The following is an 8,308-nucleotide window of genomic DNA, read 5'->3' on the forward strand; positions in this document are numbered from 1 at the left end:
ATAAACAAAAAGCAAAAAACAATGGGTAAACTTTCTTCTTGTAATTGTCCCTTTAACAGATCAGTGACTTCATGCAATCATTTCAATAAATATTGTCTCCATTCTTTGAAAGGCATACTCCATCTCCATATATTCCAAGAGAAAATGGAAACTTCAAGGCTCAAATTCATTTTTTCTTATGACTGTAATTCTCATTTCTGCCTCATTTAAATCCAATTCATGAAGGAATCAAGCCATCACTCCATGAGCTAACTGTTCCTCTTCAAAAACAAAGGAACAAGGGCGGCTAGGTGGCGCAGTGGACAAAGCACTGGCCCTGGAGTCAGGAGTACCTGGGTTCAAATCCGGGCTCAGATTGCCTAGCTGTGTGGCCTTGGCCATCGCCTTGCAAAAACCTAAAAAAAAAAATGTAGTGAGAGGAGAGGTAAGAGGGGATAAAGAATATTAAAACCTGGTTTTCACATGTAATTCAGGGGAAAATAAACTATTACTTTTCAAATCATGAAGAAATAAGGCATAAGTTCATTGAAAAGAACTATTCTCTTAACTTCACCTGACATAGATCACTTTGAAGTCTTCTTTCAAATGGTTGACCCACAGATATGAAAGTAGAAGATGATGTTCTGGACTCCAGATTATTGCTCCAGGGAAAGAGTACATTGGCTTGCTATAATTCAGGGATTTTCAGTTTTGGAAAGAAGTGAGAGGGGAACAATGTGTTCTATGCTTTTGTGAATTTGCCATAAACTGAAAAGCAATTCTTGGAACTTTATTAAATGACATAAGTTTTTTTGGGGTTTTTTTTTTTTTGGTTCATCTATGCTGCCATGGAACCCAAAGTCCAATTCTTTGAACTGGAAAAGGCCTTTCTACTTAACAAGCTTCTTTCTCAGGGCCCAAGTATAATAAAACTGTACACAGGATTTGAGTCTAATGCTCCCAAGAGATTTTGCCAGTGTTGCCAGCCAAGCTACTGTGCTTCAATAGGACTGGTCTAGCCAAAATATCTTATCCTTTGACGGAAGGATATTTATTTAATTGTAGTAATTGTGGCCTAACATTTTCCCAGAACTTTTTTCCTTTCAGAAATGCATGAATAAACTCCACCAAAATAAATTTTTCATGTATCTGGGAAATTATGACAAAGTATAATAGAATGAATGGATCTAATCATGAATTCCAAATAACAAATCACTAGGATAAACATTTGGGTTTTTTGTACTTTGGAATTTAATTGTGCTGATTATAACTAATGGTTTTGAGGTTGTAAATTTGTAATTAGAATTGAATTTCTATATTTAGTGGAAACATAATTAGTTTCTATAAATACGATTCTATAGTTTTATTTGGACCAATGAGTTCAGCAAGTTATAGTGTTAATAAGTTTGGTCAATATTGAAGATTCAGACCTTATATCATGTCTTAGTTTCTCAGCAAAGAAAACTGATTTATTTACACTAATTTTATTCTTGAACTCAATCAGTGATAAAGTAAACAAGTAAGCAAAAATATTCATTTAATGTCTACTACATAAAAAGTGAGGCATTCAAAGAAAAAATGAAATAATACATTCCCTCAAATAGATAGGTGGAGGGAGATAGCATGTACTATGAGTATAAATGTAGATATAATACATATAATACATACATATGTATATGCTTCTACATATATACACATATTTTATGCATGTACATTTGTACCTATGGATATAGGTAAGTGTGTGTGTATATTTGGGTGTATATTTGTGCCTAATGGTAGCCATTGGTGGGGTAGGGAAGAAAAAAAGGAAAAAAAAGAAATTTACATGATAAACTTTTTGTATATTTGAAAAGAACAGCAAACTATATGCAGCAGATTCTTAGTTTCCTGTGCAACCATCTTCTTTTTGGTATTATGTTATAAAAATATTTGGTTTATTCCATAAATTAAAAAATCAAATAAACTTTTTTAAAAAATCTATGCAAATTAAATGCAAATTTCAAATGTCCATTATTGATCACATTTAGGACCTGGACACAGGATGAGAAAGTATAAATGAGTTGCTAACTACCAGTGGAGAGAATCCCCACACTGACTGAGATCATCTTCAACATATTTAAGTCAATATCTTAATCTTGGTACCTAGAAATTGCAGTGTATAGAGTGCCTAGCCCGGAGTCAGGAAGATTCGACTTCCTGATTTCAAATCTGACCTCAGATATTTACAGGTTGTATGACTGTGGGCAAGTCACTTAACACTGTTTGCCTCAGTTTCCTCATCTGTAAAATGAGTCAAAAAAGGAAATGTTAAATCACTCCAGTATCTTTGCCAGGAAAATCCCAAATGGAGTCACAAAGCATCAGACATGAATGAAACAACTAAACAACTTAATCTTGTATATTGATTGATTAGGAGTATGCACACACAAACACACATAAACACACTCATTTGAAATAAGCTGGGGATTAATCAAATTGAATCAACTATTCATTAAGCATTTATTGCCTCTCTTGCCACAAGCTGAATGATCTTAGAAGACTTGGACTCAAAATTTTATGGACCATCTTGTTTCAACTGGCACCCTGCCACACATTATATAACTTCTTTTTGCATCAGTTTTCTATGCTGCAGACTCTACTGAGAGATTGCAAATAATAATAGCAATAGTTATATAGAATTCTATGATTCACAAATAGATATATATATAATTTCATTTGATCATTACAATAATCTTGTGAGTTAAGTAGTAAAATTAATGCTATCCCACTTTAGAAAACAGAGGTCAGAAACACTGATTAATGTTTAAGTATGACAACAGTGACTTGAACCAATTTTTTTTAAAGAATAAAATGTATGCACAATCCCTGACAGTCACTTGTTGCCTGAAATTCTATTTGTCTTTAAGAGACTCGTTTACTCAGTTGTCACCCTATCCCTACTTTATAATTCATATTTGAGCCCCAGGACTCTACTAAGTTTTTTTGGTGTATTTGAACATCTTCCTATTCAACATTACTCCAGTTGCATATGACTGACAAAATGCCCTAGTACAATAAATTGGTGAAAACAATCCCTCAGTTATAGGCTTGAAAACCAGGGATTTTTAATCATTTTTTAGTCATGGACCCTGTGTCCATCTGGTAAAGCCTAGGAATTCCATCTCAAATGATGTTTTTAAATGCATAAAGTCAAATATATAAGATTATAAAGAAAACAGTATATTGAAATAAAAAGTTTTGTAACAGAGTAACATTGGACTATGAGAAATGAAAAATATGATGAATACAGAGAATAGAAAGATCTGCAAGCAATTCACAGTGAAGTAACAAAGCCAAGAAAGCAATATGTTCAGTCATCACAACAATGTAAATGGAAAGAATAACTACAAAAAAATCAAAAGTGAATGTTGAAAAATTACAAAGAATAAGCTTGGCTCTAAGAGATATGTAAGGTATTCTCACCACATCCCTTTGTAAAAGTGGGAAGTCTATAAATATGGTTCAGTGTATATATATTTTCAATCTTTTCAGCATATTAATCAGTTTTTCTGATGTTTTCCTCTTCTTTTTCTTTAAAAATATTTTATATAAGGAATAGTTTTCTCAGAGGGAGAGTTATACTGGGAAAATTTTGGTAATGTGAAAAAGACATCAATAAAAATTTCTTTCAAAATGCAGTTACTGGAGGGGTTGCTAGGTGGTGCAGTGGATAGAGCACTGGCCCTGGGGCAGGAGGACCTGAGTTCAAATTTGCCCTCGGATACTTAATAATTACCTAGCTGTGTGACCTTGGACAAGTCACTTAACCTCATTGCCTTAAGTTTAAAAAAACTGCAATTGCTGAAAAAAAATTAAGTTCATACATTACAAGTGTTCTAGATTAAGTATGAAAAGTCCTTGAAACTAGAGCAATACTAAATAAGCTAAGAAAGTCATAATAACATAATAAGCCCTAGGAGTCATATATGTTATCAAACAAGTTGAAAAAGGAGTCATTCCAAAGTCTGGAGCAAGTATAGAATTTCAATAAAACCTCTGAAGAGGAATTACCTGGAAGGGATAAGCAAAAGATAACCATTAGTCCTTGTCTTTTTTTTTCCTACAACTCCATTCCCCAAACTGCACCCTCGACCAGAGAAGGGTCAAGTAAGATTCAAAGGGTTTATAAGATATTGAATATCCCATATTCCCATTGGTACCTTAACTGACTGTTACTAATGGCAGTGTTCACTTGGAAGTCAGTGACAAACTTGTAGATTTATAACTTCACAAGAATCAAAGCACAAAAAAACAAGCAAATAAAACTAGGACTAGGAGAAACTTTCTGAGTACTGGAAGAGGACTTCTAAACACCAGAATCAATGTGTTATCCCTTTGTTAAATATATTCTCTCCCCTAGCCTCTGTACTTATTTCTAGAAAAGGGTATCAGAGGCTTTTAGAAGGATGTTTAACACCAAATGTTTTTACTAACCTTAAACTTCTCTGTCTTAAACTTCTATCCTCTATAGTTGATTCTTAGAGTGTAAATAATCAACTGAAAAACATTCATTAAGCTCCTATTATTCACCATATGTTTTTTTTCACTGTATATTTTTATTCTAAGTTTAGAGTTATTGGCTGTTTTCCTTTATTCTTGAAGAGGACCAAAATAATATCCCTATGTTATGGTGTGTCCTGTGGATGATCTGTAGATGATTAGATCAATATGATCTTAGAATGCTCTACCATAAGATTTAAAATATGTACAATGAACCATATTTATAGACTTCCCACTTTTGCAAAGGGATGTGGTGAGAATACCTTCCATATCTCTTGGAGCCAAGCTTATTCTTTGTAATTTTTCAACATTCACTTTTGATTTTTTTGTAGTTATTCTTTCCACTTACATTTCTGTGGTGATTGAACATATTGCTTTCTTGGCTCTTTGTTACTTCACTGTGAATTGCTTGCAGATCTTTCTATTCTCTGTATTCATCATATTTTTCACTTCTCATAACCCAATGTTACTCCATTACAAAACTTTTTATTTCAATATGCTGTTTTCTTTGTAATCTTAATGGTAGAGCATTTTAAACTTATGGTAGAGCATTTTAAAAGCTACTTCAACTTAAGAACTCTGATCAATACTAATGATCAAATATGATTCCAGAGTTCAAGTGATAAAAAAAAAAAACAATGCTACCTACCTCCTGACAAAAAGATATTGGACTCAAGATATAAAATGAAACATACATTTTTGGACATGGACAATGTGAACATTTGTTTTGATTGACAATACATATTCATTATGAGGGCTTTTCCCCCAATGAGGAAAGTGAGAAGAGTAGAAAATAAATGTTTGTTAAATCCTCCCCACCCAAAAATGAAAATATTACTTAAAGCTAGCTTATGAAAATGATTTTCAATTGACAATCTTGAAATGGGGAAGCACACTAATGGGTTCTCAAGATGAGAGCATTAGAGAATCATCTCTGACACTTAAGAAGATGGGCAGATTTAGAGAATCCATCCCAAAAATATACCCTATTCGGGCCCAACTTATGGTAGAGCATTCTAAAAATCATATTAATCTAGTCATCCACAGGTCATCTACAGGACACACTATAACATAGTGATATTATTTTGGTCCTCTTCAAGAATAAAGGACAACAGTCAATAACTCCAAACTTAGAATAAAAATGTATGGCGAATAACAGGAGCTTAATGAATGTTTTTCAACTGATTATTTACACTCTAAGAATCAACTATAGAGGACAGAAGTTTAAGACAGAGATGACGATAAGCATCATATAAGTGCCAAATACATTATACAACTAATATATGTTACAGTACAAAAAAAAAAAAGGTAGGATGATGTGGTCTGGGATGATTAAAGAAGAGAAGGAATTACCCTTTCCACCAACATGCACCTCACATTTCCTATTAAATATTTCAACTTATATAAGCAGGAACAGTGGTATAATTTCACCAAAACACCCAGGAATAATCCAGTGATAAATGAAGATACAAATCAGTAGTAATTGGTCTTTTGAAATGCTCCTTTTGTTAGATAAGACAAAGCAGTATGAGCATCAAACATTGGTCAAAAAAGGATGGGATCCACAGAAGCATAGGAGGTCAGCAGAACTGGCATATATGATCAAAAAGCTACCTTAGAATACCATGTATACTTTTTCCCTATCTCTCTACCCTAAATGAACTGAGATATTCTTGTTTTACACCCTCAACAATAAATCCAGTCAAAGAAAAAAAAAACAGGAGGAAGAGGTCCAACAATATTAAGAAGCTTTTTACTGATGAAATTTGTCCAAAAATATTTATTATCTACCTTCCTCTCCCTCCCACCAAAAATATGTACACTCCATCCCAAGGTTCTGAGAAAAAATAAACAAACAAATACATGATAGAGTCCATATTTATAAGGAACATCATATTTGGATGCTTAAATTTCCTGTTTCTGAAGAATTAAAAATTCACTAATTAAATTTTAATACATAAGAGCAACATGAGATGTCACATGAAAGAATAGTATTCAATGAGCAGTGAGGACATAAATTGCTAATAATTGGAACTTGCTGCCACAGGGGATTGTGGGTATATGTTTCGTTCCTCCTTTCCTTCCTTCCTTCCCTCTTTTCTCTCAGCCAGATGGTGGCAGCATGGGTAAGTGCCATGGTCTTCATACTGCTTGGAAGCTCCACAGCCACAGAAGAGACCAAAAGTGGCATGACAAACAATATAAGAAAGCATATTTAGGCACTGCCTTGAAGGCCAACCCATTTGGAGGAGCACTTCATGCCAAAGGGATTGTCTTAGAAAATTTTGGTGTAGAAGCCAAACAGACCAAGTCTGGCATTAGGAAGTGTGTGGGAGTCCAGTTGATTAAAAATGGGGGGAAAAAATCACTGCCTTTGTTCCCAGTGACTACTGCTTGAATTTTATTGAGGAAAATGATGAAATTTTAGTTGCTGGATTTAGTCGAAAAGGTCATGCTGTTGGTGATATACCTGGAGTCCGCTTCAAGGTTGTAAAAGTTACAAATGTTTCTCTTCTGTCCTTGTACAAAAAAGAAAGACCAAGATCATAAAAATTGTATGATGTCTTAGTCATAGTAAAAAACCTTCATGTGAAAAAAAAAAGAAATTGCAAATAATTTAGAAAAAGGAGGAGCTCATTTTGGGAAGGAGGAGTCTAGCATGAGTTCAAGGAGAAAAAGTGACCAACTTAGTCTTGAAAGCTGGAAAAAATTGAATAGAAAAGTAGGAGGAATAGCATAAGTAAAAGGATGGAGGCAGGAAAACAAAAATTGTTTTGGGGTAAATATATTAATTTGGTTAGAATAAAGAGCTCACATAGGGAATGAATAGAAAGGTAAATTAGGGTTAATAGTGCAAATTTAAAGTTTGGATCTTATGCAGCAGGCTACAGAGGATCTATTGAATGTTGAACCTCTAATGCAACTCTTTATTCAATTTAGGATGCCACACTTAAGTAGTTTAAAGTCTGAAAACAGATCTCAGCAATTAATAGGAAATCCTCTAAATAATACTGAAGACAAAAATTTTCTTTGGGCTATTGGAGTTTTTTAAAAATAAGTCCATTAATTCTCTAATATACAATGGCTCATAATAACCTTCACATCAGGATTAGTCATATAAGTATCCCAAGTCAAATAGCCCTAAAGTATACAATAAATATTAATAAAAAGATGATTTGCAATTAAAGGTTAAAGAGTTAAAAAAAAAAGTTCTGTATTTAGTAGAAACTAGGTCTTGCTCTCATATTACTCACTCCCAAGGAATCATTTACTCCTCAGGTTAAGGGAATGGCATGATCCTCCTAAGCTATAGACTGACTTTTTTTTTGCATCTGCATACAGACTTCCAAAACATAGATACAAATACTTTAAGGCAGAGTCTAGATTAGAGGTTCTCTCAATGCCTAGAACTTTGTAGGAGCTAAAGTATTAGACTTTTAAGTCTATAGGATCTGGGTTTGAATCCTGTCTCAAATACCTGGCTAGGTAACCCTAAGAAAGTCACTTAATCTCTCTGAATGTAGTTTCTCTTTTTTCTTTCTTTTCTTTTCTTTTTTTTTCTTTTTTGGATTGTTGCAAGGCAATGGGGTTAAGTGACTTACCCAATGTCACATAGCTAAGGGAGTAGTAAGTCTGAAGCTGGATTTGAACTAAAGTCCTGCTCTTGACTCCAGGGCTGGTGTTTTACCCACTGTGCCACCTATTGCCCTTCAGTTTTTTCTTAAGAAAATGAGGAAATTGGTCTCAATGACAAAATCAAAAGCTGTGATCCTCTGATTCTTTGATGTTA

The 8,308-nt window shown here is 33.7% G+C and overlaps 1 pseudogene; it reads left to right on the forward strand.

Annotated features, from left to right (window-relative positions):
• The first annotated feature begins 6,640 nt into the window (after positions 1-6,640).
• Positions 6,641-7,068, forward strand: LOC141491957 (small ribosomal subunit protein uS12-like; annotated as a pseudogene).
• Positions 7,069-8,308: the final 1,240 nt, after the last annotated feature.

Source organism: Macrotis lagotis, chromosome 6 (assembly GCF_037893015.1).
Source record: "Macrotis lagotis isolate mMagLag1 chromosome 6, bilby.v1.9.chrom.fasta, whole genome shotgun sequence".
In the NCBI taxonomy this organism is placed as follows: domain Eukaryota; kingdom Metazoa; phylum Chordata; class Mammalia; order Peramelemorphia; family Peramelidae; genus Macrotis; species Macrotis lagotis.